The 26,053-nt window shown below is 44.8% G+C and overlaps 36 non-coding genes across 36 annotated transcripts; 26 read left to right on the plus strand and 10 right to left on the minus strand.

Annotated features, from left to right (window-relative positions):
* Positions 1-486: 486 nt before the first annotated feature.
* trnam-cau (transfer RNA methionine (anticodon CAU)) lies at positions 487-559 on the plus strand. Its single transcript has one exon. It is a non-coding gene; the product is annotated as a tRNA-Met (tRNA).
* A 583-nt stretch (positions 560-1,142) lies between these two features.
* trnas-uga (transfer RNA serine (anticodon UGA)) lies at positions 1,143-1,224 on the plus strand. The gene has a single exon. It is a non-coding gene; the product is annotated as a tRNA-Ser (tRNA).
* Positions 1,225-2,462: 1,238 nt separating this feature from the next.
* Positions 2,463-2,535, plus strand: trnam-cau (transfer RNA methionine (anticodon CAU)). Its single transcript has one exon. It is a non-coding gene; the product is annotated as a tRNA-Met (tRNA).
* Positions 2,536-3,118: 583 nt separating this feature from the next.
* On the plus strand, positions 3,119-3,200 carry trnas-uga (transfer RNA serine (anticodon UGA)). Its single transcript has one exon. It is a non-coding gene; the product is annotated as a tRNA-Ser (tRNA).
* Positions 3,201-3,604: 404 nt separating this feature from the next.
* Positions 3,605-3,676, minus strand: trnad-guc (transfer RNA aspartic acid (anticodon GUC)). Its single transcript has one exon. It is a non-coding gene; the product is annotated as a tRNA-Asp (tRNA).
* A 763-nt stretch (positions 3,677-4,439) lies between these two features.
* On the plus strand, positions 4,440-4,512 carry trnam-cau (transfer RNA methionine (anticodon CAU)). The gene has a single exon. It is a non-coding gene; the product is annotated as a tRNA-Met (tRNA).
* Positions 4,513-5,095: 583 nt separating this feature from the next.
* On the plus strand, positions 5,096-5,177 carry trnas-uga (transfer RNA serine (anticodon UGA)). Its single transcript has one exon. It is a non-coding gene; the product is annotated as a tRNA-Ser (tRNA).
* A 404-nt stretch (positions 5,178-5,581) lies between these two features.
* On the minus strand, positions 5,582-5,653 carry trnad-guc (transfer RNA aspartic acid (anticodon GUC)). The gene has a single exon. It is a non-coding gene; the product is annotated as a tRNA-Asp (tRNA).
* A 762-nt stretch (positions 5,654-6,415) lies between these two features.
* Positions 6,416-6,488, plus strand: trnam-cau (transfer RNA methionine (anticodon CAU)). Its single transcript has one exon. It is a non-coding gene; the product is annotated as a tRNA-Met (tRNA).
* A 583-nt stretch (positions 6,489-7,071) lies between these two features.
* trnas-uga (transfer RNA serine (anticodon UGA)) lies at positions 7,072-7,153 on the plus strand. The gene has a single exon. It is a non-coding gene; the product is annotated as a tRNA-Ser (tRNA).
* Positions 7,154-7,557: 404 nt separating this feature from the next.
* Positions 7,558-7,629, minus strand: trnad-guc (transfer RNA aspartic acid (anticodon GUC)). Its single transcript has one exon. It is a non-coding gene; the product is annotated as a tRNA-Asp (tRNA).
* Positions 7,630-8,390: 761 nt separating this feature from the next.
* On the plus strand, positions 8,391-8,463 carry trnam-cau (transfer RNA methionine (anticodon CAU)). Its single transcript has one exon. It is a non-coding gene; the product is annotated as a tRNA-Met (tRNA).
* A 583-nt stretch (positions 8,464-9,046) lies between these two features.
* On the plus strand, positions 9,047-9,128 carry trnas-uga (transfer RNA serine (anticodon UGA)). Its single transcript has one exon. It is a non-coding gene; the product is annotated as a tRNA-Ser (tRNA).
* A 404-nt stretch (positions 9,129-9,532) lies between these two features.
* On the minus strand, positions 9,533-9,604 carry trnad-guc (transfer RNA aspartic acid (anticodon GUC)). The gene has a single exon. It is a non-coding gene; the product is annotated as a tRNA-Asp (tRNA).
* Positions 9,605-10,365: 761 nt separating this feature from the next.
* On the plus strand, positions 10,366-10,438 carry trnam-cau (transfer RNA methionine (anticodon CAU)). Its single transcript has one exon. It is a non-coding gene; the product is annotated as a tRNA-Met (tRNA).
* A 583-nt stretch (positions 10,439-11,021) lies between these two features.
* Positions 11,022-11,103, plus strand: trnas-uga (transfer RNA serine (anticodon UGA)). The gene has a single exon. It is a non-coding gene; the product is annotated as a tRNA-Ser (tRNA).
* Positions 11,104-11,507: 404 nt separating this feature from the next.
* trnad-guc (transfer RNA aspartic acid (anticodon GUC)) lies at positions 11,508-11,579 on the minus strand. Its single transcript has one exon. It is a non-coding gene; the product is annotated as a tRNA-Asp (tRNA).
* A 761-nt stretch (positions 11,580-12,340) lies between these two features.
* trnam-cau (transfer RNA methionine (anticodon CAU)) lies at positions 12,341-12,413 on the plus strand. Its single transcript has one exon. It is a non-coding gene; the product is annotated as a tRNA-Met (tRNA).
* A 583-nt stretch (positions 12,414-12,996) lies between these two features.
* On the plus strand, positions 12,997-13,078 carry trnas-uga (transfer RNA serine (anticodon UGA)). The gene has a single exon. It is a non-coding gene; the product is annotated as a tRNA-Ser (tRNA).
* A 1,239-nt stretch (positions 13,079-14,317) lies between these two features.
* trnam-cau (transfer RNA methionine (anticodon CAU)) lies at positions 14,318-14,390 on the plus strand. The gene has a single exon. It is a non-coding gene; the product is annotated as a tRNA-Met (tRNA).
* A 581-nt stretch (positions 14,391-14,971) lies between these two features.
* Positions 14,972-15,053, plus strand: trnas-uga (transfer RNA serine (anticodon UGA)). Its single transcript has one exon. It is a non-coding gene; the product is annotated as a tRNA-Ser (tRNA).
* Positions 15,054-16,292: 1,239 nt separating this feature from the next.
* On the plus strand, positions 16,293-16,365 carry trnam-cau (transfer RNA methionine (anticodon CAU)). The gene has a single exon. It is a non-coding gene; the product is annotated as a tRNA-Met (tRNA).
* A 583-nt stretch (positions 16,366-16,948) lies between these two features.
* On the plus strand, positions 16,949-17,030 carry trnas-uga (transfer RNA serine (anticodon UGA)). The gene has a single exon. It is a non-coding gene; the product is annotated as a tRNA-Ser (tRNA).
* Positions 17,031-17,434: 404 nt separating this feature from the next.
* On the minus strand, positions 17,435-17,506 carry trnad-guc (transfer RNA aspartic acid (anticodon GUC)). Its single transcript has one exon. It is a non-coding gene; the product is annotated as a tRNA-Asp (tRNA).
* A 761-nt stretch (positions 17,507-18,267) lies between these two features.
* Positions 18,268-18,340, plus strand: trnam-cau (transfer RNA methionine (anticodon CAU)). The gene has a single exon. It is a non-coding gene; the product is annotated as a tRNA-Met (tRNA).
* Positions 18,341-18,923: 583 nt separating this feature from the next.
* Positions 18,924-19,005, plus strand: trnas-uga (transfer RNA serine (anticodon UGA)). Its single transcript has one exon. It is a non-coding gene; the product is annotated as a tRNA-Ser (tRNA).
* A 404-nt stretch (positions 19,006-19,409) lies between these two features.
* trnad-guc (transfer RNA aspartic acid (anticodon GUC)) lies at positions 19,410-19,481 on the minus strand. Its single transcript has one exon. It is a non-coding gene; the product is annotated as a tRNA-Asp (tRNA).
* A 762-nt stretch (positions 19,482-20,243) lies between these two features.
* Positions 20,244-20,316, plus strand: trnam-cau (transfer RNA methionine (anticodon CAU)). Its single transcript has one exon. It is a non-coding gene; the product is annotated as a tRNA-Met (tRNA).
* Positions 20,317-20,899: 583 nt separating this feature from the next.
* Positions 20,900-20,981, plus strand: trnas-uga (transfer RNA serine (anticodon UGA)). Its single transcript has one exon. It is a non-coding gene; the product is annotated as a tRNA-Ser (tRNA).
* Positions 20,982-21,385: 404 nt separating this feature from the next.
* trnad-guc (transfer RNA aspartic acid (anticodon GUC)) lies at positions 21,386-21,457 on the minus strand. The gene has a single exon. It is a non-coding gene; the product is annotated as a tRNA-Asp (tRNA).
* A 763-nt stretch (positions 21,458-22,220) lies between these two features.
* Positions 22,221-22,293, plus strand: trnam-cau (transfer RNA methionine (anticodon CAU)). The gene has a single exon. It is a non-coding gene; the product is annotated as a tRNA-Met (tRNA).
* A 583-nt stretch (positions 22,294-22,876) lies between these two features.
* Positions 22,877-22,958, plus strand: trnas-uga (transfer RNA serine (anticodon UGA)). Its single transcript has one exon. It is a non-coding gene; the product is annotated as a tRNA-Ser (tRNA).
* A 404-nt stretch (positions 22,959-23,362) lies between these two features.
* Positions 23,363-23,434, minus strand: trnad-guc (transfer RNA aspartic acid (anticodon GUC)). Its single transcript has one exon. It is a non-coding gene; the product is annotated as a tRNA-Asp (tRNA).
* A 762-nt stretch (positions 23,435-24,196) lies between these two features.
* Positions 24,197-24,269, plus strand: trnam-cau (transfer RNA methionine (anticodon CAU)). Its single transcript has one exon. It is a non-coding gene; the product is annotated as a tRNA-Met (tRNA).
* A 583-nt stretch (positions 24,270-24,852) lies between these two features.
* On the plus strand, positions 24,853-24,934 carry trnas-uga (transfer RNA serine (anticodon UGA)). The gene has a single exon. It is a non-coding gene; the product is annotated as a tRNA-Ser (tRNA).
* A 404-nt stretch (positions 24,935-25,338) lies between these two features.
* trnad-guc (transfer RNA aspartic acid (anticodon GUC)) lies at positions 25,339-25,410 on the minus strand. Its single transcript has one exon. It is a non-coding gene; the product is annotated as a tRNA-Asp (tRNA).
* Between the last annotated feature and the right edge of the window lie 643 nt (positions 25,411-26,053).

Genomic DNA, 26,053 nt, shown 5'->3' on the forward strand with positions numbered 1-26,053 from the left:
GGCAATTCATTTTGTCTTCGTATTCCAGTGCATTGTACCGAACTGCAATATCCATCTTAGATCAACTGAGATTTTGCATTTCTCTCTTTCCCACATGCAAGTTCTGAATTTCTTGGCACACATTACTGCTTTGCATCTACTAAAAGCACTCCAGAGAAAGCTTCACTTCATACCTTCATGAGGTAGCTGTCGTTTGTACTTGTATTTTGGTGGTATTTTTGTTTTTTTTTTGTTTGTGTGCGTTGTTTGTCTACTCTTGGAACATCCTGTGATTGGTTAGGGTAGGATTAGAGTTTAATTATGTTGGCCTCAGATTCTGGTTAATTCCAGGCTTCTTGTGCTAACCTTGTTGTTTGTTAGCTGTTGTTGGCAGTAATTAGTTGCTGCAGGTGCACTTGCCGCCATGCTCCAAGGAGTGAATTGGGGGCGGATACATTTTTTCTCCAGCTTTGTTAGTTCTTCCTCAGCCTCGCTTCTTCTTTCCTAGCCTCGTTAGCGCAGTAGGTAGCGCGTCAGTCTCATAATCTGAAGGTCGTGAGTTCGACCCTCACACGGGGTAGCAGAAGCTTTTTGAAAAGATTGACGAGCCCCCAAAAGATGCTCAAACGCTCTTTCCTTATTCACTCGCATGCTGAGCACACCCCCTACCTGAAAATAGTATTGGCACATGACTCTTACAGGTCATCCCTAGTTGATTCAAGCTGTGCTTTTTCTTTTGTAAATTCGCGTGTACACAGCAAGTTGTGTTGCATCCAATTCAATTCTCTCCACTGACCGTTCAGTCAATACCTTGATGGCGTCTGTATTGACACCTCTACTGAGACATCAAGCTGCCTCTTTGGAGCATGTTCGCTCCCAGATCAAACTGCAGTGTCGTGGTGCCAACACAGAATAATGGACCACGTCGGACACTTTTCACTTTTGATTCTTTTTGATTCACTTTTGATGACACGCTTTTGAATACCTGATCACCTGGAATTGGTACCAGCTTGAAGTTAATAGTGAGTAGACTTATGGAGATTCATTTATTTGAATTTTCTTCTCAAGCCATTTGCAACTCAGAAGCAATGACACTTGTGCACTCATCATTGAGCTTGAGGAATTCCAAGGAATTGATCTCTATGTTACTCTCGCTCCGCCGAGCTGCGATGGCCGAGAGGTTAAGGCGTTGGACTTGAAATCCAATGGGGTTTCCCCGCGCAGGTTCGACTCCTGCTTGCAGCGTGAGTGTCTTGTTGGGCGTGTGGAAAGAGAGAGTGTGCTCTCTTCCTGCTAGCCAGTTTTAAATATGCTTCTCATGCCATTTGCAACTTTGTGCTGCCAAACTTTAGCAGTCCTAACTGATCCTGAAATAGTCCCAGGAATTGAGTTACAAATGGCTGCTTCGTCGTTACAATGTGTTGGCATGGAAATGCAGTGGGGTCTCTTGCAGCTTAGAGGATTAACTTGCCTCTCTAATGTGATTTGTGATGAGACCTTATGCCACCAGTGGGGAGAGCTTGCACTCACAGGTGCTTCATCCAAAGATCTTCATGCAACATAGTGATGTCTTGTTTCAGGTAAAAGAAAAAGTGCCACATTCTTTCATGGCCGGTCACTGGTTGCTCCGCCTTGCGCTAAAAGAGGGTCTCCCCGTCGGGGAATCGAACCCCGGTCTTCCGCGTGACAGGCGGAGATACTATCCACTATACTATCGAGGACACGTGCTGTGTCTCGCAGTGATGCTGAGTCAGGTGACGTGCACTTGTCCCCTTGATTTTAAAGTACTCTGAATCATTGTGCCTGCAAGGAGATGGTAAAAAGAACACATTGTGGTGATATTGACTCACTGTTGCCACTCCTCTTTTACCATCGTCAGTTTGTGGACTTATGATAGGAAAAACTCAAAGAATCTTGGTGACCTACAGGTTTGATTCATCTGCCTTCCTAGTTAAGTCATGCGAACCATTTGCTGCAAAATTGGCTTTAGCTACATTGGCAATTCATTTTGTCTTCGTATTCCAGTGCATTGTACCGAACTGCAATATCCATCTTAGATCAACTGAGATTTTGCATTTCTCTCTTTCCCACATGCAAGTTCTGAATTTCTTGGCACACATTACTGCTTTGCATCTACTAAAAGCACTCCAGAGAAAGCTTCACTTCATACCTTCATGAGGTAGCTGTCGTTTGTACTTGTATTTTGGTGGTATTTTTGTTTTTTTTTTGTTTGTGTGCGTTGTTTGTCTACTCTTGGAACATCCTGTGATTGGTTAGGGTAGGATTAGAGTTTAATTATGTTGGCCTCAGATTCTGGTTAATTCCAGGCTTCTTGTGCTAACCTTGTTGTTTGTTAGCTGTTGTTGGCAGTAATTAGTTGCTGCAGGTGCACTTGCCGCCATGCTCCAAGGAGTGAATTGGGGGCGGATACATTTTTTCTCCAGCTTTGTTAGTTCTTCCTCAGCCTCGCTTCTTCTTTCCTAGCCTCGTTAGCGCAGTAGGTAGCGCGTCAGTCTCATAATCTGAAGGTCGTGAGTTCGACCCTCACACGGGGTAGCAGAAGCTTTTTGAAAAGATTGACGAGCCCCCAAAAGATGCTCAAACGCTCTTTCCTTATTCACTCGCATGCTGAGCACACCCCCTACCTGAAAATAGTATTGGCACATGACTCTTACAGGTCATCCCTAGTTGATTCAAGCTGTGCTTTTTCTTTTGTAAATTCGCGTGTACACAGCAAGTTGTGTTGCATCCAATTCAATTCTCTCCACTGACCGTTCAGTCAATACCTTGATGGCGTCTGTATTGACACCTCTACTGAGACATCAAGCTGCCTCTTTGGAGCATGTTCGCTCCCAGATCAAACTGCAGTGTCGTGGTGCCAACACAGAATAATGGACCACGTCGGACACTTTTCACTTTTGATTCTTTTTGATTCACTTTTGATGACACGCTTTTGAATACCTGATCACCTGGAATTGGTACCAGCTTGAAGTTAATAGTGAGTAGACTTATGGAGATTCATTTATTTGAATTTTCTTCTCAAGCCATTTGCAACTCAGAAGCAATGACACTTGTGCACTCATCATTGAGCTTGAGGAAGTCCAAGGAATTGATCTCTATGTTACTCTCGCTCCGCCGAGCTGCGATGGCCGAGAGGTTAAGGCGTTGGACTTGAAATCCAATGGGGTTTCCCCGCGCAGGTTCGACTCCTGCTTGCAGCGTGAGTGTCTTGTTGGGCGTGTGGAAAGAGAGAGTGTGCTCTCTTCCTGCTAGCCAGTTTTAAATATGCTTCTCATGCCATTTGCAACTTTGTGCTGCCAAACTTTAGCAGTCCTAACTGATCCTGAAATAGTCCCAGGAATTGAGTTACAAATGGCTGCTTCGTCGTTACAATGTGTTGGCATGGAAATGCAGTGGGGTCTCTTGCAGCGTAGAGGATTAACTTGCCTCTCTAATGTGATTTGTGATGAGACCTTATGCCACCAGTGGGGAGAGCTCGCACTCACAGGTGCTTCATCCAAAGATCTTCATGCAACATAGCGATGTCTTGTTTCAGGTAAAAGAAAAAGTGCCACATTCTTTCATGGCCGGTCACTGGTTGCTCCGCCTTGCGCTAAAAGAGGGTCTCCCCGTCGGGGAATCGAACCCCGGTCTTCCGCGTGACAGGCGGAGATACTATCCACTATACTAACGAGGACACGTGCTGTGTCTCGCAGTGATGCTGAGTCAGGTGACGTGCACTTGTCCCCTTGATTTTAAAGTACTCTGAATCATTGTGCCTGCAAGGAGGTGGTAAAAAGAACACATTGTGGTGATATTGACTCACTGTTGCCACTCCTCTTTTACCATCGTCAGTTTGTGGACTTATGATAGGAAAAACTCAAAGAATCTTGGTGACCTACAAGTTTGATTCATCTGCCTTCCTAGTTAAGTCATGCAAACCATTTGCTGCAAAATTGGCTTTAGCTACATTGGCAATTCATTTTGTCTTCGTATTCCAGTGCATTGTACCGAACTGCAATATCCATCTTAGATCAACTGAGATTTTGCATTTCTCTCTTTCCCACATGCAAGTTCTGAATTTCTTGGCACACATTACTGCTTTGCATCTACTAAAAGCACTCCAGAGAAAGCTTCACTTCATACCTTCATGAGGTAGCTGTCGTTTGTACTTGTATTTTGGTGGTATTTTTGTTTTTTTTTTTGTTTGTGTGCGTTGTTTGTCTACTCTTGGAACATCCTGTGATTGGTTAGGGTAGGATTAGAGTTTAATTACGTTGGCCTCAGATTCTGGTTAATTCCAGGCTTCTTGTGCTAACCTTGTTGTTTGTTAGCTGTTGTTGGCAGTAATTAGTTGCTGCAGGTGCACTTGCCGCCATGCTCCAAGGAGTGAATTGGGGGCGGATACATTTTTTCTCCAGCTTTGTTAGTTCTTCCTCAGCCTCGCTTCTTCTTTCCTAGCCTCGTTAGCGCAGTAGGTAGCGCGTCAGTCTCATAATCTGAAGGTCGTGAGTTCGACCCTCACACGGGGTAGCAGAAGCTTTTTGAAAAGATTGACGAGCCCCCAAAAGATGCTCAAACGCTCTTTCCTTATTCACTCGCATGCTGAGCACACCCCCTACCTGAAAATAGTATTGGCACATGACTCTTACAGGTCATCCCTAGTTGATTCAAGCTGTGCTTTTTCTTTTGTAAATTCGCGTGTACACAGCAAGTTGTGTTGCATCCAATTCAATTCTCTCCACTGACCGTTCAGTCAATACCTTGATGGCGTCTGTATTGACACCTCTACTGAGACATCAAGCTGCCTCTTTGGAGCATGTTCGCTCCCAGATCAAACTGCAGTGTCGTGGTGCCAACACAGAATAATGGACCACGTCGGACACTTTTCACTTTTGATTCTTTTTGATTCACTTTTGATGACACGCTTTTGAATACCTGATCACCTGGAATTGGTACCAGCTTGAAGTTAATAGTGAGTAGACTTATGGAGATTCATTTATTTGAATTTTCTTCTCAAGCCATTTGCAACTCAGAAGCAATGACACTTGTGCACTCATCATTGAGCTTGAGGAAGTCCAAGGAATTGATCTCTATGTTACTCTCGCTCCGCCGAGCTGCGATGGCCGAGAGGTTAAGGCGTTGGACTTGAAATCCAATGGGGTTTCCCCGCGCAGGTTCGACTCCTGCTTGCAGCGTGAGTGTCTTGTTGGGCGTGTGGAAAGAGAGAGTGTGCTCTCTTCCTGCTAGCCAGTTTTAAATATGCTTCTCATGCCATTTGCAACTTTGTGCTGCCAAACTTTAGCAGTCCTAACTGATCCTGAAATAGTCCCAGGAATTGAGTTACAAATGGCTGCTTCGTCGTTACAATGTGTTGGCATGGAAATGCAGTGGGGTCTCTTGCAGCGTAGAGGATTAACTTGCCTCTCTAATGTGATTTGTGATGAGACCTTATGCCACCAGTGGGGAGAGCTCGCACTCACAGGTGCTTCATCCAAAGATCTTCATGCAACATAGCGATGTCTTGTTTCAGGTAAAAGAAAAAGTGCCACATTCTTTCATGGCCGGTCACTGGTTGCTCCGCCTTGCGCTAAAAGAGGGTCTCCCCGTCGGGGAATCGAACCCCGGTCTTCCGCGTGACAGGCGGAGATACTATCCACTATACTAACGAGGACACGTGCTGTGTCTCGCAGTGATGCTGAGTCAGGTGACGTGCACTTGTCCCCTTGATTTTAAAGTACTCTGAATCATTGTGCCTGCAAGGAGGTGGTAAAAAGAACACATTGTGGTGATATTGACTCACTGTTGCCACTCCTCTTTTCCCATCGTCAGTTTGTGGACTTATGATAGGAAAAACTCAAAGAATCTTGGTGACCTACAGGTTTGATTCATCTGCCTTCCTAGTTAAGTCATGCAAACCATTTGCTGCAAAATTGGCTTTAGCTACATTGGCAATTCATTTTGTCTTTGTATTCCAGTGCATTGTACCGAACTGCAATATCCATCTTAGATCAACTGAGATTTTGCATTTCTCTCTTTCCCACATGCAATTTCTGAATTTCTTGGCACACATTACTGCTTTGCATCTACTAAAAGCACTCCAGAGAAAGCTTCACTTCATACCTTCATGAGGTAGGTGTCGTTTGTACTTGTATTTTGGTGGTATTTTTGTTTTTTTTTTGTTTGTGTGCGTTGTTTGTCTACTCTTGGAACATCCTGTGATTGGTTAGGGTAGGATTAGAGTTTAATTACGTTGGCCTCAGATTCTGGTTAATTCCAGGCTTCTTGTGCTAACCTTGTTGTTTGTTAGCTGTTGTTGGCAGTAATTAGTTGCTGCAGGTGCACTTGCCGCCATGCTCCAAGGAGTGAATTGGGGGCGGATACATTTTTTCTCCAGCTTTGTTAGTTCTTCCTCAGCCTCGCTTCTTCTTTCCTAGCCTCGTTAGCGCAGTAGGTAGCGCGTCAGTCTCATAATCTGAAGGTCGTGAGTTCGACCCTCACACGGGGCAGCAGAAGCTTTTTGAAAAGATTGACGAGCCCCCAAAAGATGCTCAAACGCTCTTTCCTTATTCACTCGCATGCTGAGCACACCCCCTACCTGAAAATAGTATTGGCACATGACTCTTACAGGTCATCCCTAGTTGATTCAAGCTGTGCTTTTTCTTTTGTAAATTCGCGTGTACACAGCAAGTTGTGTTGCATCCAATTCAATTCTCTCCACTGACCGTTCAGTCAATACCTTGATGGCGTCTGTATTGACACCTCTACTGAGACATCAAGCTGCCTCTTTGGAGCATGTTCGCTCCCAGATCAAACTGCAGTGTCGTGGTGCCAACACAGAATAATGGACCACGTCGGACACTTTTCACTTTTGATTCTTTTTGATTCACTTTTGATGACACGCTTTTGAATACCTGATCACCTGGAATTGGTACCAGCTTGAAGTTAATAGTGAGTAGACTTATGGAGATTCATTTATTTGAATTTTCTTCTCAAGCCATTTGCAACTCAGAAGCAATGACACTTGTGCACTCATCATTGAGCTTGAGGAAGTCCAAGGAATTGATCTCTATGTTACTCTCGCTCCGCCGAGCTGCGATGGCCGAGAGGTTAAGGCGTTGGACTTGAAATCCAATGGGGTTTCCCCGCGCAGGTTCGACTCCTGCTTGCAGCGTGAGTGTCTTGTTGGGCGTGTGGAAAGAGAGAGTGTGCTCTCTTCCTGCTAGCCAGTTTTAAATATGCTTCTCATGCCATTTGCAACTTTGTGCTGCCAAACTTTAGCAGTCCTAACTGATCCTGAAATAGTCCCAGGAATTGAGTTACAAATGGCTGCTTCGTCGTTACAATGTGTTGGCATGGAAATGCAGTGGGGTCTCTTGCAGCGTAGAGGATTAACTTGCCTCTCTAATGTGATTTGTGATGAGACCTTATGCCACCAGTGGGGAGAGCTCGCACTCACAGGTGCTTCATCCAAAGATCTTCATGCAACATAGCGATGTCTTGTTTCAGGTAAAAGAAAAAGTGCCACATTCTTTCATGGCCGGTCACTGGTTGCTCCGCCTTGCGCTAAAAGAGGGTCTCCCCGTCGGGGAATCGAACCCCGGTCTTCCGCGTGACAGGCGGAGATACTATCCACTATACTAACGAGGACACGTGCTGTGTCTCGCAGTGATGCTGAGTCAGGTGACGTGCACTTGTCCCCTTGATTTTAAAGTACTCTGAATCATTGTGCCTGCAAGGAGGTGGTAAAAAGAACACATTGTGGTGATATTGACTCACTGTTGCCACTCCTCTTTTACCATCGTCAGTTTGTGGACTTATGATAGGAAAAACTCAAAGAATCTTGGTGACCTACAGGTTTGATTCATCTGCCTTCCTAGTTAAGTCATGCGAACCATTTGCTGCAAAATTGGCTTTAGCTACATTGGCAATTCATTTTGTCTTCGTATTCCAGTGCATTGTACCGAACTGCAATATCCATCTTAGATCAACTGAGATTTTGCATTTCTCTCTTTCCCACATGCAAGTTCTGAATTTCTTGGCACACATTACTGCTTTGCATCTACTAAAAGCACTCCAGAGAAAGCTTCACTTCATACCTTCATGAGGTAGCTGTCGTTTGTACTTGTATTTTGGTGGTATTTTTGTTTTTTTTTGTTTGTGTGCGTTGTTTGTCTACTCTTGGAACATCCTGTGATTGGTTAGGGTAGGATTAGAGTTTAATTACGTTGGCCTCAGATTCTGGTTAATTCCAGGCTTCTTGTGCTAACCTTGTTGTTTGTTAGCTGTTGTTGGCAGTAATTAGTTGCTGCAGGTGCACTTGCCGCCATGCTCCAAGGAGTGAATTGGGGGCGGATACATTTTTTCTCCAGCTTTGTTAGTTCTTCCTCAGCCTCGCTTCTTCTTTCCTAGCCTCGTTAGCGCAGTAGGTAGCGCGTCAGTCTCATAATCTGAAGGTCGTGAGTTCGACCCTCACACGGGGCAGCAGAAGCTTTTTGAAAAGATTGACGAGCCCCCAAAAGATGCTCAAACGCTCTTTCCTTATTCACTCGCATGCTGAGCACACCCCCTACCTGAAAATAGTATTGGCACATGACTCTTACAGGTCATCCCTAGTTGATTCAAGCTGTGCTTTTTCTTTTGTAAATTCGCGTGTACACAGCAAGTTGTGTTGCATCCAATTCAATTCTCTCCACTGACCGTTCAGTCAATACCTTGATGGCGTCTGTATTGACACCTCTACTGAGACATCAAGCTGCCTCTTTGGAGCATGTTCGCTCCCAGATCAAACTGCAGTGTCGTGGTGCCAACACAGAATAATGGACCACGTCGGACACTTTTCACTTTTGATTCTTTTTGATTCACTTTTGATGACACGCTTTTGAATACCTGATCACCTGGAATTGGTACCAGCTTGAAGTTAATAGTGAGTAGACTTATGGAGATTCATTTATTTGAATTTTCTTCTCAAGCCATTTGCAACTCAGAAGCAATGACACTTGTGCACTCATCATTGAGCTTGAGGAAGTCCAAGGAATTGATCTCTATGTTACTCTCGCTCCGCCGAGCTGCGATGGCCGAGAGGTTAAGGCGTTGGACTTGAAATCCAATGGGGTTTCCCCGCGCAGGTTCGACTCCTGCTTGCAGCGTGAGTGTCTTGTTGGGCGTGTGGAAAGAGAGAGTGTGCTCTCTTCCTGCTAGCCAGTTTTAAATATGCTTCTCATGCCATTTGCAACTTTGTGCTGCCAAACTTTAGCAGTCCTAACTGATCCTGAAATAGTCCCAGGAATTGAGTTACAAATGGCTGCTTCGTCGTTACAATGTGTTGGCATGGAAATGCAGTGGGGTCTCTTGCAGCGTAGAGGATTAACTTGCCTCTCTAATGTGATTTGTGATGAGACCTTATGCCACCAGTGGGGAGAGCTCGCACTCACAGGTGCTTCATCCAAAGATCTTCATGCAACATAGCGATGTCTTGTTTCAGGTAAAAGAAAAAGTGCCACATTCTTTCATGGCCGGTCACTGGTTGCTCCGCCTTGCGCTAAAAGAGGGTCTCCCCGTCGGGGAATCGAACCCCGGTCTTCCGCGTGACAGGCGGAGATACTATCCACTATACTAACGAGGACACGTGCTGTGTCTCGCAGTGATGCTGAGTCAGGTGACGTGCACTTGTCCCCTTGATTTTAAAGTACTCTGAATCATTGTGCCTGCAAGGAGGTGGTAAAAAGAACACATTGTGGTGATATTGACTCACTGTTGCCACTCCTCTTTTACCATCGTCAGTTTGTGGACTTATGATAGGAAAAACTCAAAGAATCTTGGTGACCTACAGGTTTGATTCATCTGCCTTCCTAGTTAAGTCATGCGAACCATTTGCTGCAAAATTGGCTTTAGCTACATTGGCAATTCATTTTGTCTTCGTATTCCAGTGCATTGTACCGAACTGCAATATCCATCTTAGATCAACTGAGATTTTGCATTTCTCTCTTTCCCACATGCAAGTTCTGAATTTCTTGGCACACATTACTGCTTTGCATCTACTAAAAGCACTCCAGAGAAAGCTTCACTTCATACCTTCATGAGGTAGCTGTCGTTTGTACTTGTATTTTGGTGGTATTTTTGTTTTTTTTTGTTTGTGTGCGTTGTTTGTCTACTCTTGGAACATCCTGTGATTGGTTAGGGTAGGATTAGAGTTTAATTACGTTGGCCTCAGATTCTGGTTAATTCCAGGCTTCTTGTGCTAACCTTGTTGTTTGTTAGCTGTTGTTGGCAGTAATTAGTTGCTGCAGGTGCACTTGCCGCCATGCTCCAAGGAGTGAATTGGGGGCGGATACATTTTTTCTCCAGCTTTGTTAGTTCTTCCTCAGCCTCGCTTCTTCTTTCCTAGCCTCGTTAGCGCAGTAGGTAGCGCGTCAGTCTCATAATCTGAAGGTCGTGAGTTCGACCCTCACACGGGGCAGCAGAAGCTTTTTGAAAAGATTGACGAGCCCCCAAAAGATGCTCAAACGCTCTTTCCTTATTCACTCGCATGCTGAGCACACCCCCTACCTGAAAATAGTATTGGCACATGACTCTTACAGGTCATCCCTAGTTGATTCAAGCTGTGCTTTTTCTTTTGTAAATTCGCGTGTACACAGCAAGTTGTGTTGCATCCAATTCAATTCTCTCCACTGACCGTTCAGTCAATACCTTGATGGCGTCTGTATTGACACCTCTACTGAGACATCAAGCTGCCTCTTTGGAGCATGTTCGCTCCCAGATCAAATTGCAGTGTCGTGGTGCCAACACAGAATAATGGACCACGTCGGACACTTTTCACTTTTGATTCTTTTTGATTCACTTTTGATGACACGCTTTTGAATACCTGATCACCTGGAATTGGTACCAGCTTGAAGTTAATAGTGAGTAGACTTATGGAGATTCATTTATTTGAATTTTCTACTCAAGCCATTTGCAACTCAGAAGCAATGACACTTGTGCACTCATCATTGAGCTTGAGGAAGTCCAAGGAATTGATCTCTATGTTACTCTCGCTCCTCCGAACTGCGATGGCCTAGAGGTTAAGGCGTTGGACTTGAAATCCAATGGGGTTTCCCCGCGCAGGTTCGACTCCTGCTTGCAGCGTGAGTGTCTTGTTGGGAGTGTGGAAAGAGAGAGTGTGCTCTCTTCCTGCTAGCCAGTTTTAAATATGCTTCTCATGCCATTTGCAACTTTGTGCTGCCAAACTTTAGCAGTCCTAACTGATCCTGAAATAGTCCCAGGAATTGAGTTACAAATGGCTGCTTTGTCGTTACAATGTGTTGGCATGGAAATGCAGTGGGGTCTCTTGCAGCGTAGAGGATTAACTTGCCTCTCTAATGTGATTTGTGATGAGACCTTATGCCACCAGTGGGGAGAGCTTGCACTCACAGGTGCTTCATCCAAAGATCTTCATGCAACATAGCGATGTCTTGTTTCAGGTAAAAGAAAAAGTGCCACATTCTTTCATGGCCGGTCACTGGTTGCTCCGCCTTGCGCTAAAAGAGGGTCTCCCCGTCGGGGAATCAAACCCCGGTCTTCCGCGTGACAGGCGGAGATACTATCCACTATACTAACGAGGACACGTGCTGTGTCTCGCAGTGATGCTGAGTCAGGTGACGTGCACTTGTCCCCTTGATTTTAAAGTACTCTGAATCATTGTGCCTGCAAGGAGGTGGTAAAAAGAACACATTGTGGTGATATTGACTCACTGTTGCCACTCCTCTTTTACCATCGTCAGTTTGTGGACTTATGATAGGAAAAACTCAAAGAATCTTGGTGACCTACAGGTTTGATTCATCTGCCTTCCTAGTTAAGTCATGCGAACCATTTGCTGCAAAATTGGCTTTAGCTACATTGGCAATTCATTTTGTCTTCGTATTCCAGTGCATTGTACCGAACTGCAATATCCATCTTAGATCAACTGAGATTTTGCATTTCTCTCTTTCCCACATGCAAGTTCTGAATTTCTTGGCACACATTACTGCTTTGCATCTACTAAAAGCACTCCAGAGAAAGCTTCACTTCATACCTTCATGAGGTAGCTGTCGTTTGTACTTGTATTTTGGTGGTATTTTTGTTTTTTTTTGTTTGTGTGCGTTGTTTGTCTACTCTTGGAACATCCTGTGATTGGTTAGGGTAGGATTAGAGTTTAATTACGTTGGCCTCAGATTCTGGTTAATTCCAGGCTTCTTGTGCTAAGCTTGTTGTTTGTTAGCTGTTGTTGGCAGTAATTAGTTGCTGCAGGTGCACTTGCCGCCATGCTCCAAGGAGTGAATTGGGGGCGGATACATTTTTTCTCCAGCTTTGTTAGTTCTTCCTCAGCCTCGCTTCTTCTTTCCTAGCCTCGTTAGCGCAGTAGGTAGCGCGTCAGTCTCATAATCTGAAGGTCGTGAGTTCGACCCTCACACGGGGCAGCAAAAGCTTTTTGAAAAGATTGACGGGCCCCCAAAAGATGCTCAAACGCTCTTTCCTTATTCACTCGCATGCTGAGCACACCCCCTACCTGAAAATAGTATTGGCACATGACTCTTACAGGTCATCCCTAGTTGATTCAAGCTGTGCTTTTTCTTTTGTAAATTCGCGTGTACACAGCAAGTTGTGTTGCATCCAATTCAATTCTCTCCACTGACCGTTCAGTCAATACCTTGATGGCGTCTGTATTGACACCTCTACTGAGACATCAAGCTGCCTCTTTGGAGCATGTTCGCTCCCAGATCAAATTGCAGTGTCGTGGTGCCAACACAGAATAATGGACCACGTCGGACACTTTTCACTTTTGATTCTTTTTGATTCACTTTTGATGACACGCTTTTGAATACCTGATCACCTGGAATTGGTACCAGCTTGAAGTTAATAGTGAGTAGACTTATGGAGATTCATTTATTTGAATTTTCTACTCAAGCCATTTGCAACTCAGAAGCAATGACACTTGTGCACTCATCATTGAGCTTGAGGAAGTCCAAGGAATTGATCTCTATGTTACTCTCGCTCCTCCGAACTGCGATGGCCTAGAGGTTAAGGCGTTGGACTTGAAATCCAATGGGGTTTCCCCGCGCAGGTTCGACTCCTGCTTGCAGCGTGAGTGTCTTGTTGGGAGTGTGGAAAGAGAGAGTGTGCTCTCTTCCTGCTAGCCAGTTTTAAATATGCTTCTCATGCCATTTGCAACTTTGTGCTGCCAAACTTTAGCAGTCCTAACTGATCCTGAAATAGTCCCAGGAATTGAGTTACAAATGGCTGCTTTGTCGTTACAATGTGTTGGCATGGAAATGCAGTGGGGTCTCTTGCAGCGTAGAGGATTAACTTGCCTCTCTAATGTGATTTGTGATGAGACCTTATGCCACCAGTGGGGAGAGCTTGCACTCACAGGTGCTTCATCCAAAGATCTTCATGCAACATAGCGATGTCTTGTTTCAGGTAAAAGAAAAAGTGCCACATTCTTTCATGGCTGGTCACTGGTTGCTCCGCCTTGCGCTAAAAGAGGGTCTCCCCGTCTGGGAATCGAACCCCGGTCTTCCGCGTGACAGGCGGAGATACTATCCACTATACTAACGAGGACACGTGCTGTGTCTTGCAGTGATGCTGAGTCAGGTGACGTGCACTTGTCCCCTTGATTTTAAAGTACTCTGAATCATTGTGCCTGCAAGGAGGTGGTAAAAAGAACACATTGTGGTGATATTGACTCACTGTTGCCACTCCTCTTTTACCATCGTCAGTTTGTGGACTTATGATAGGAAAAACTCAAAGAATCTTGGTGACCTACAAGTTTGATTCATCTGCCTTCCTAGTTAAGTCATGCAAACCATTTGCTGCAAAATTGGCTTTAGCTACATTGGCAATTCATTTTGTCTTCGTATTCCAGTGCATTGTACCGAACTGCAATATCCATCTTAGATCAACTGAGATTTTGCATTTCTCTCTTTCCCACATGCAAGTTCTGAATTTCTTGGCACACATTACTGCTTTGCATCTACTAAAAGCACTCCAGAGAAAGCTTCACTTCATACCTTCATGAGGTAGGTGTCGTTTGTACTTGTATTTTGGTGGTATTTTTGTTTTTTTTTTTGTTTGTGTGCGTTGTTTGTCTACTCTTGGAACATCCTGTGATTGGTTAGGGTAGGATTAGAGTTTAATTACGTTGGCCTCAGATTCTGGTTAATTCCAGGCTTCTTGTGCTAAGCTTGTTGTTTGTTAGCTGTTGTTGGCAGTAATTAGTTGCTGCAGGTGCACTTGCCGCCATGCTCCAAGGAGTGAATTGGGGGCGGATACATTTTTTCTCCAGCTTTGTTAGTTCTTCCTCAGCCTCGCTTCTTCTTTCCTAGCCTCGTTAGCGCAGTAGGTAGCGCGTCAGTCTCATAATCTGAAGGTCGTGAGTTCGACCCTCACACGGGGCAGCAAAAGCTTTTTGAAAAGATTGACGAGCCCCCAAAAGATGCTCAAACGCTCTTTCCTTATTCACTCGCATGCTGAGCACACCCCCTACCTGAAAATAGTATTGGCACATGACTCTTACAGGTCATCCCTAGTTGATTCAAGCTGTGCTTTTTCTTTTGTAAATTCGCGTGTACACAGCAAGTTGTGTTGCATCCAATTCAATTCTCTCCACTGACCGTTCAGTCAATACCTTGATGGCGTCTGTATTGACACCTCTACTGAGACATCAAGCTGCCTCTGGAGCATGTTCGCTCCCAGATCAAATTGCAGTGTCGTGGTGCCAACACAGAATAATGGACCACGTCGGACACTTTTCACTTTTGATTCTTTTTGATTCACTTTTGATGACACGCTTTTGAATACCTGATCACCTGGAATTGGTACCAGCTTGAAGTTAATAGTGAGTAGACTTATGGAGATTCATTTATTTGAATTTTCTACTCAAGCCATTTGCAACTCAGAAGCAATGACACTTGTGCACTCATCATTGAGCTTGAGGAAGTCCAAGGAATTGATCTCTATGTTACTCTCGCTCCTCCGAACTGCGATGGCCTAGAGGTTAAGGCGTTGGACTTGAAATCCAATGGGGTTTCCCCGCGCAGGTTCGACTCCTGCTTGCAGCGTGAGTGTCTTGTTGGGAGTGTGGAAAGAGAGAGTGTGCTCTCTTCCTGCTAGCCAGTTTTAAATATGCTTCTCATGCCATTTGCAACTTTGTGCTGCCAAACTTTAGCAGTCCTAACTGATCCTGAAATAGTCCCAGGAATTGAGTTACAAATGGCTGCTTTGTCGTTACAATGTGTTGGCATGGAAATGCAGTGGGGTCTCTTGCAGCGTAGAGGATTAACTTGCCTCTCTAATGTGATTTGTGATGAGACCTTATGCCACCAGTGGGGAGAGCTTGCACTCACAGGTGCTTCATCCAAAGATCTTCATGCAACATAGCGATGTCTTGTTTCAGGTAAAAGAAAAAGTGCCACATTCTTTCATGGCTGGTCACTGGTTGCTCCGCCTTGCGCTAAAAGAGGGTCTCCCCGTCTGGGAATCGAACCCCGGTCTTCCGCGTGACAGGCGGAGATACTATCCACTATACTAACGAGGACACGTGCTGTGTCTTGCAGTGATGCTGAGTCAGGTGACGTGCACTTGTCCCCTTGATTTTAAAGTACTCTGAATCATTGTGCCTGCAAGGAGGTGGTAAAAAGAACACATTGTGGTGATATTGACTCACTGTTGCCATTCCTCTTTTACCATCGTCAGTTTGTGGACTTATGATAGGAAAAACTCAAAGAATCTTGGTGACCTACAGGTTTGATTCATCTGCCTTCCTAGTTAAGTCATGCAAACCATTTGCTGCAAAATTGGCTTTAGCTACATTGGCAATTCATTTTGTCTTTGTATTCCAGTGCATTGTACCGAACTGCAATATCCATCTTAGATCAACTGAGATTTTGCATTTCTCTCTTTCCCACATGCAAGTTCTGAATTTCTTGGCACACATTACTGCTTTGCATCTACTAAAAGCACTCCAGAGAAAGCTTCACTTCATACCTTCATGAGGTAGGTGTCGTTTGTACTTGTATTTTGGTGGTATTTTTGTTTTTTTTTTTGTTTGTGTGCGTTGTTTGTCTACTCTTGGAACATCCTGTGATTGGTTAGGGTAGGATTAGAGTTTAATTACGTTGGCCTCAGATTCTGGTTAATTCCAGGCTTCTTGTGCTAACCTTGTTGTTTGTTAGCTGTTGTTGGCAGTAATTAGTTGCTGCAGGTGCACTTGCCGCCATGCTCCAAGGAGTGAATTGGGGGCGGATACATTTTTTCTCCAGCTTTGTTAGTTCTTCCTCAGCCTCGCTTCTTCTTTCCTAGCCTCGTTAGCGCAGTAGGTAGCGCGTCAGTCTCATAATCTGAAGGTCGTGAGTTCGACCCTCACACGGGGCAGCAGAAGCTTTTTGAAAAGATTGACGAGCCCCCAAAAGATGCTCAAACGCTCTTTCCTTATTCACTCGCATGCTGAGCACACCCCCTACCTGAAAATAGTATTGGCACATGACTCTTACAGGTCATCCCTAGTTGATTCAAGCTGTGCTTTTTCTTTTGTAAATTCGCGTGTGCACAGCAAGTTGTGTTGCATCCAATTCAATTCTCTCCACTGACCGTTCAGTCAATACCTTGATGGCGTCTGTATTGACACCTCTACTGAGACATCAAGCTGCCTCTTTGGAGCATGTTTGCTCCCAGATCAAACTGCAGTGTCGTGGTGCCAACACAGAATAATGGACCACGTCGGACACTTTTCACTTTTGATTCTTTTTGATTCACTTTTGATGACACGCTTTTGAATACCTGATCACTTGGAATTGGTACCAGCTTAAAGTTAATAGTGAGTAGACTTATGGAGATTCATTTATTTGAATTTTCTTCTCAAGCCATTTGCAACTCAGAAGCAATGACACTTGTGCACTCATCATTGAGCTTGAGGAAGTCCAAGGAATTGATCTCTATGTTACTCTCGCTCCGCCGAGCTGCGATGGCCGAGAGGTTAAGGCGTTGGACTTGAAATCCAATGGGGTTTCCCCGCGCAGGTTCGACTCCTGCTTGCAGCGTGAGTGTCTTGTTGGGCGTGTGGAAAGAGAGAGTGTGCTCTCTTCCTGCTAGCCAGTTTTAAATATGCTTCTCATGCCATTTGCAACTTTGTGCTGCCAAACTTTAGCAGTCCTAACTGATCCTGAAATAGTCCCAGGAATTGAGTTACAAATGGCTGCTTCGTCGTTACAATGTGTTGGCATGGAAATGCAGTGGGGTCTCTTGCAGCGTAGAGGATTAACTTGCCTCTCTAATGTGATTTGTGATGAGACCTTATGCCACCAGTGGGGAGAGCTCGCACTCACAGGTGCTTCATCCAAAGATCTTCATGCAACATAGCGATGTCTTGTTTCAGGTAAAAGAAAAAGTGCCACATTCTTTCATGGCCGGTCACTGGTTGCTCCGCCTTGCGCTAAAAGAGGGTCTCCCCGTCGGGGAATCAAACCCCGGTCTTCCGCGTGACAGGCGGAGATACTATCCACTATACTAACGAGGACACGTGCTGTGTCTCGCAGTGATGCTGAGTCAGGTGACGTGCACTTGTCCCCTTGATTTTAAAGTACTCTGAATCATTGTGCCTGCAAGGAGGTGGTAAAAAGAACACATTGTGGTGATATTGACTCACTGTTGCCACTCCTCTTTTACCATCGTCAGTTTGTGGACTTATGATAGGAAAAACTCAAAGAATCTTGGTGACCTACAGGTTTGATTCATCTGCCTTCCTAGTTAAGTCATGCGAACCATTTGCTGCAAAATTGGCTTTAGCTACATTGGCAATTCATTTTGTCTTCGTATTCCAGTGCATTGTACCGAACTGCAATATCCATCTTAGATCAACTGAGATTTTGCATTTCTCTCTTTCCCACATGCAAGTTCTGAATTTCTTGGCACACATTACTGCTTTGCATCTACTAAAAGCACTCCAGAGAAAGCTTCACTTCATACCTTCATGAGGTAGCTGTCGTTTGTACTTGTATTTTGGTGGTATTTTTGTTTTTTTTTGTTTGTGTGCGTTGTTTGTCTACTCTTGGAACATCCTGTGATTGGTTAGGGTAGGATTAGAGTTTAATTACGTTGGCCTCAGATTCTGGTTAATTCCAGGCTTCTTGTGCTAAGCTTGTTGTTTGTTAGCTGTTGTTGGCAGTAATTAGTTGCTGCAGGTGCACTTGCCGCCATGCTCCAAGGAGTGAATTGGGGGCGGATACATTTTTTCTCCAGCTTTGTTAGTTCTTCCTCAGCCTCGCTTCTTCTTTCCTAGCCTCGTTAGCGCAGTAGGTAGCGCGTCAGTCTCATAATCTGAAGGTCGTGAGTTCGACCCTCACACGGGGCAGCAAAAGCTTTTTGAAAAGATTGACGGGCCCCCAAAAGATGCTCAAACGCTCTTTCCTTATTCACTCGCATGCTGAGCACACCCCCTACCTGAAAATAGTATTGGCACATGACTCTTACAGGTCATCCCTAGTTGATTCAAGCTGTGCTTTTTCTTTTGTAAATTCGCGTGTACACAGCAAGTTGTGTTGCATCCAATTCAATTCTCTCCACTGACCGTTCAGTCAATACCTTGATGGCGTCTGTATTGACACCTCTACTGAGACATCAAGCTGCCTCTTTGGAGCATGTTCGCTCCCAGATCAAATTGCAGTGTCGTGGTGCCAACACAGAATAATGGACCACGTCGGACACTTTTCACTTTTGATTCTTTTTGATTCACTTTTGATGACACGCTTTTGAATACCTGATCACCTGGAATTGGTACCAGCTTGAAGTTAATAGTGAGTAGACTTATGGAGATTCATTTATTTGAATTTTCTACTCAAGCCATTTGCAACTCAGAAGCAATGACACTTGTGCACTCATCATTGAGCTTGAGGAAGTCCAAGGAATTGATCTCTATGTTACTCTCGCTCCTCCGAACTGCGATGGCCTAGAGGTTAAGGCGTTGGACTTGAAATCCAATGGGGTTTCCCCGCGCAGGTTCGACTCCTGCTTGCAGCGTGAGTGTCTTGTTGGGAGTGTGGAAAGAGAGAGTGTGCTCTCTTCCTGCTAGCCAGTTTTAAATATGCTTCTCATGCCATTTGCAACTTTGTGCTGCCAAACTTTAGCAGTCCTAACTGATCCTGAAATAGTCCCAGGAATTGAGTTACAAATGGCTGCTTTGTCGTTACAATGTGTTGGCATGGAAATGCAGTGGGGTCTCTTGCAGCGTAGAGGATTAACTTGCCTCTCTAATGTGATTTGTGATGAGACCTTATGCCACCAGTGGGGAGAGCTTGCACTCACAGGTGCTTCATCCAAAGATCTTCATGCAACATAGCGATGTCTTGTTTCAGGTAAAAGAAAAAGTGCCACATTCTTTCATGGCCGGTCACTGGTTGCTCCGCCTTGCGCTAAAAGAGGGTCTCCCCGTCGGGGAATCGAACCCCGGTCTTCCGCGTGACAGGCGGAGATACTATCCACTATACTAACGAGGACACGTGCTGTGTCTCGCAGTGATGCTGAGTCAGGTGACGTGCACTTGTCCCCTTGATTTTAAAGTACTCTGAATCATTGTGCCTGCAAGGAGATGGTAAAAAGAACACATTGTGGTGATATTGACTCACTGTTGCCACTCCTCTTTTACCATCGTCAGTTTGTGGACTTATGATAGGAAAAACTCAAAGAATCTTGGTGACCTACAGGTTTGATTCATCTGCCTTCCTAGTTAAGTCATGCGAACCATTTGCTGCAAAATTGGCTTTAGCTACATTGGCAATTCATTTTGTCTTCGTATTCCAGTGCATTGTACCGAACTGCAATATCCATCTTAGATCAACTGAGATTTTGCATTTCTCTCTTTCCCACATGCAAGTTCTGAATTTCTTGGCACACATTACTGCTTTGCATCTACTAAAAGCACTCCAGAGAAAGCTTCACTTCATACCTTCATGAGGTAGGTGTCGTTTGTACTTGTATTTTGGTGGTATTTTTGTTTTTTTTTTGTTTGTGTGCGTTGTTTGTCTACTCTTGGAACATCCTGTGATTGGTTAGGGTAGGATTAGAGTTTAATTACGTTGGCCTCAGATTCTGGTTAATTCCAGGCTTCTTGTGCTAACCTTGTTGTTTGTTAGCTGTTGTTGGCAGTAATTAGTTGCTGCAGGTGCACTTGCCGCCATGCTCCAAGGAGTGAATTGGGGGCGGATACATTTTTTCTCCAGCTTTGTTAGTTCTTCCTCAGCCTCGCTTCTTCTTTCCTAGCCTCGTTAGCGCAGTAGGTAGCGCGTCAGTCTCATAATCTGAAGGTCGTGAGTTCGACCCTCACACGGGGTAGCAGAAGCTTTTTGAAAAGATTGACGAGCCCCCAAAAGATGCTCAAACGCTCTTTCCTTATTCACTCGCATGCTGAGCACACCCCCTACCTGAAAATAGTATTGGCACATGACTCTTACAGGTCATCCCTAGTTGATTCAAGCTGTGCTTTTTCTTTTGTAAATTCGCGTGTACACAGCAAGTTGTGTTGCATCCAATTCAATTCTCTCCACTGACCGTTCAGTCAATACCTTGATGGCGTCTGTATTGACACCTCTACTGAGACATCAAGCTGCCTCTTTGGAGCATGTTCGCTCCCAGATCAAACTGCAGTGTCGTGGTGCCAACACAGAATAATGGACCACGTCGGACACTTTTCACTTTTGATTCTTTTTGATTCACTTTTGATGACACGCTTTTGAATACCTGATCACCTGGAATTGGTACCAGCTTGAAGTTAATAGTGAGTAGACTTATGGAGATTCATTTATTTGAATTTTCTTCTCAAGCCATTTGCAACTCAGAAGCAATGACACTTGTGCACTCATCATTGAGCTTGAGGAAGTCCAAGGAATTGATCTCTATGTTACTCTCGCTCCGCCGAGCTGCGATGGCCGAGAGGTTAAGGCGTTGGACTTGAAATCCAATGGGGTTTCCCCGCGCAGGTTCGACTCCTGCTTGCAGCGTGAGTGTCTTGTTGGGCGTGTGGAAAGAGAGAGTGTGCTCTCTTCCTGCTAGCCAGTTTTAAATATGCTTCTCATGCCATTTGCAACTTTGTGCTGCCAAACTTTAGCAGTCCTAACTGATCCTGAAATAGTCCCAGGAATTGAGTTACAAATGGCTGCTTCGTCGTTACAATGTGTTGGCATGGAAATGCAGTGGGGTCTCTTGCAGCGTAGAGGATTAACTTGCCTCTCTAATGTGATTTGTGATGAGACCTTATGCCACCAGTGGGGAGAGCTTGCACTCACAGGTGCTTCATCCAAAGATCTTCATGCAACATAGCGATGTCTTGTTTCAGGTAAAAGAAAAAGTGCCACATTCTTTCATGGCCGGTCACTGGTTGCTCCGCCTTGCGCTAAAAGAGGGTCTCCCCGTCGGGGAATCGAACCCCGGTCTTCCGCGTGACAGGCGGAGATACTATCCACTATACTAACGAGGACACGTGCTGTGTCTCGCAGTGATGCTGAGTCAGGTGACGTGCACTTGTCCCCTTGATTTTAAAGTACTCTGAATCATTGTGCCTGCAAGGAGATGGTAAAAAGAACACATTGTGGTGATATTGACTCACTGTTGCCACTCCTCTTTTACCATCGTCAGTTTGTGGACTTATGATAGGAAAAACTCAAAGAATCTTGGTGACCTACAGGTTTGATTCATCTGCCTTCCTAGTTAAGTCATGCGAACCATTTGCTGCAAAATTGGCTTTAGCTACATTGGCAATTCATTTTGTCTTCGTATTCCAGTGCATTGTACCGAACTGCAATATCCATCTTAGATCAACTGAGATTTTGCATTTCTCTCTTTCCCACATGCAAGTTCTGAATTTCTTGGCACACATTACTGCTTTGCATCTACTAAAAGCACTCCAGAGAAAGCTTCACTTCATACCTTCATGAGGTAGGTGTCGTTTGTACTTGTATTTTGGTGGTAATTTTTGTTTTTTTTTTGTTTGTGTGCGTTGTTTGTCTACTCTTGGAACATCCTGTGATTGGTTAGGGTAGGATTAGAGTTTAATTACGTTGGCCTCAGATTCTGGTTAATTCCAGGCTTCTTGTGCTAACCTTGTTGTTTGTTAGCTGTTGTTGGCAGTAATTAGTTGCTGCAGGTGCACTTGCCGCCATGCTCCAAGGAGTGAATTGGGGGCGGATACATTTTTTCTCCAGCTTTGTTAGTTCTTCCTCAGCCTCGCTTCTTCTTTCCTAGCCTCGTTAGCGCAGTAGGTAGCGCGTCAGTCTCATAATCTGAAGGTCGTGAGTTCGACCCTCACACGGGGTAGCAGAAGCTTTTTGAAAAGATTGACGAGCCCCCAAAAGATGCTCAAACGCTCTTTCCTTATTCACTCGCATGCTGAGCACACCCCCTACCTGAAAATAGTATTGGCACATGACTCTTACAGGTCATCCCTAGTTGATTCAAGCTGTGCTTTTTCTTTTGTAAATTCGCGTGTACACAGCAAGTTGTGTTGCATCCAATTCAATTCTCTCCACTGACCGTTCAGTCAATACCTTGATGGCGTCTGTATTGACACCTCTACTGAGACATCAAGCTGCCTCTTTGGAGCATGTTCGCTCCCAGATCAAACTGCAGTGTCGTGGTGCCAACACAGAATAATGGACCACGTCGGACACTTTTCACTTTTGATTCTTTTTGATTCACTTTTGATGACACGCTTTTGAATACCTGATCACCTGGAATTGGTACCAGCTTGAAGTTAATAGTGAGTAGACTTATGGAGATTCATTTATTTGAATTTTCTTCTCAAGCCATTTGCAACTCAGAAGCAATGACACTTGTGCACTCATCATTGAGCTTGAGGAAGTCCAAGGAATTGATCTCTATGTTACTCTCGCTCCGCCGAGCTGCGATGGCCGAGAGGTTAAGGCGTTGGACTTGAAATCCAATGGGGTTTCCCCGCGCAGGTTCGACTCCTGCTTGCAGCGTGAGTGTCTTGTTGGGCGTGTGGAAAGAGAGAGTGTGCTCTCTTCCTGCTAGCCAGTTTTAAATATGCTTCTCATGCCATTTGCAACTTTGTGCTGCCAAACTTTAGCAGTCCTAACTGATCCTGAAATAGTCCCAGGAATTGAGTTACAAATGGCTGCTTCGTCGTTACAATGTGTTGGCATGGAAATGCAGTGGGGTCTCTTGCAGCGTAGAGGATTAACTTGCCTCTCTAATGTGATTTGTGATGAGACCTTATGCCACCAGTGGGGAGAGCTCGCACTCACAGGTGCTTCATCCAAAGATCTTCATGCAACATAGCGATGTCTTGTTTCAGGTAAAAGAAAAAGTGCCACATTCTTTCATGGCCGGTCACTGGTTGCTCCGCCTTGCGCTAAAAGAGGGTCTCCCCGTCGGGGAATCGAACCCCGGTCTTCCGCGTGACAGGCGGAGATACTATCCACTATACTAACGAGGACACGTGCTGTGTCTCGCAGTGATGCTGAGTCAGGTGACGTGCACTTGTCCCCTTGATTTTAAAGTACTCTGAATCATTGTGCCTGCAAGGAGATGGTAAAAAGAACACATTGTGGTGATATTGACTCACTGTTGCCACTCCTCTTTTACCATCGTCAGTTTGTGGACTTATGATAGGAAAAACTCAAAGAATCTTGGTGACCTACAGGTTTGATTCATCTGCCTTCCTAGTTAAGTCATGCGAACCATTTGCTGCAAAATTGGCTTTAGCTACATTGGCAATTCATTTTGTCTTCGTATTCCAGTGCATTGTACCGAACTGCAATATCCATCTTAGATCAACTGAGATTTTGCATTTCTCTCTTTCCCACATGCAAGTTCTGAATTTCTTGGCACACATTACTGCTTTGCATCTACTAAAAGCACTCCAGAGAAAGCTTCACTTCATACCTTCATGAGGTAGGTGTCGTTTGTACTTGTATTTTGGTGGTATTTTTGTTTTTTTTTTGTTTGTGTGCGTTGTTTGTCTACTCTTGGAACATCCTGTGATTGGTTAGGGTAGGATTAGAGTTTAATTACGTTGGCCTCAGATTCTGGTTAATTCCAGGCTTCTTGTGCTAACCTTGTTGTTTGTTAGCTGTTGTTGGCAGTAATTAGTTGCTGCAGGTGCACTTGCCGCCATGCTCCAAGGAGTGAATTGGGGGCGGATACATTTTTTCTCCAGCTTTGTTAGTTCTTCCTCAGCCTCGCTTCTTCTTTCCTAGCCTCGTTAGCGCAGTAGGTAGCGCGTCAGTCTCATAATCTGAAGGTCGTGAGTTCGACCCTCACACGGGGTAGCAGAAGCTTTTTGAAAAGATTGACGAGCCCCCAAAAGATGCTCAAACGCTCTTTCCTTATTCACTCGCATGCTGAGCACACCCCCTACCTGAAAATAGTATTGGCACATGACTCTTACAGGTCATCCCTAGTTGATTCAAGCTGTGCTTTTTCTTTTGTAAATTCGCGTGTACACAGCAAGTTGTGTTGCATCCAATTCAATTCTCTCCACTGACCGTTCAGTCAATACCTTGATGGCGTCTGTATTGACACCTCTACTGAGACATCAAGCTGCCTCTTTGGAGCATGTTCGCTCCCAGATCAAACTGCAGTGTCGTGGTGCCAACACAGAATAATGGACCACGTCGGACACTTTTCACTTTTGATTCTTTTTGATTCACTTTTGATGACACGCTTTTGAATACCTGATCACCTGGAATTGGTACCAGCTTGAAGTTAATAGTGAGTAGACTTATGGAGATTCATTTATTTGAATTTTCTTCTCAAGCCATTTGCAACTCAGAAGCAATGACACTTGTGCACTCATCATTGAGCTTGAGGAAGTCCAAGGAATTGATCTCTATGTTACTCTCGCTCCCCCGAGCTGCGATGGCCGAGAGGTTAAGGCGTTGGACTTGAAATCCAATGGGGTTTCCCCGCGCAGGTTCGACTCCTGCTTGCAGCGTGAGTGTCTTGTTGGGCGTGTGGAAAGAGAGAGTGTGCTCTCTTCCTGCTAGCCAGTTTTAAATATGCTTCTCATGCCATTTGCAACTTTGTGCTGCCAAACTTTAGCAGTCCTAACTGATCCTGAAATAGTCCCAGGAATTGAGTTACAAATGGCTGCTTCGTCGTTACAATGTGTTGGCATGGAAATGCAGTGGGGTCTCTTGCAGCGTAGAGGATTAACTTGCCTCTCTAATGTGATTTGTGATGAGACCTTATGCCACCAGTGGGGAGAGCTCGCACTCACAGGTGCTTCATCCAAAGATCTTCATGCAACATAGCGATGTCTTGTTTCAGGTAAAAGAAAAAGTGCCACATTCTTTCATGGCCGGTCACTGGTTGCTCCGCCTTGCGCTAAAAGAGGGTCTCCCCGTCGGGGAATCGAACCCCGGTCTTCCGCGTGACAGGCGGAGATACTATCCACTATACTAACGAGGACACGTGCTGTGTCTTGCAGTGATGCTGAGTCAGGTGACGTGCACTTGTCCCCTTGATTTTAAAGTACTCTGAATCATTGTGCCTGCAAGGAGGTGGTAAAAAGAACACATTGTGGTGATATTGACTCACTGTTGCCACTCCTCTTTTACCATCGTCAGTTTGTGGACTTATGATAGGAAAAACTCAAAGAATCTTGGTGACCTACAGGTTTGATTCATCTGCCTTCCTAGTTAAGTCATGCGAACCATTTGCTGCAAAATTGGCTTTAGCTACATTGGCAATTCATTTTGTCTTCGTATTCCAGTGCATTGTACCGAACTGCAATATCCATCTTAGATCAACTGAGATTTTGCATTTCTCTCTTTCCCACATGCAAGTTCTGAATTTCTTGGCACACATTACTGCTTTGCATCTACTAAAAGCACTCCAGAGAAAGCTTCACTTCATACCTTCATGAGGTAGGTGTCGTTTGTACTTGTATTTTGGTGGTATTTTTGTTTTTTTTTTTGTTTGTGTGCGTTGTTTGTCTACTCTTGGAACATCCTGTGATTGGTTAGGGTAGGATTAGAGTTTAATTACGTTGGCCTCAGATTCTGGTTAATTCCAGGCTTCTTGTGCTAACCTTGTTGTTTGTTAGCTGTTG

The sequence above is a fragment of the Brachyhypopomus gauderio genome, unplaced genomic scaffold (assembly GCF_052324685.1).
Source record: "Brachyhypopomus gauderio isolate BG-103 unplaced genomic scaffold, BGAUD_0.2 sc174, whole genome shotgun sequence".
In the NCBI taxonomy this organism is placed as follows: Eukaryota; Metazoa; Chordata; class Actinopteri; order Gymnotiformes; family Hypopomidae; genus Brachyhypopomus; species Brachyhypopomus gauderio.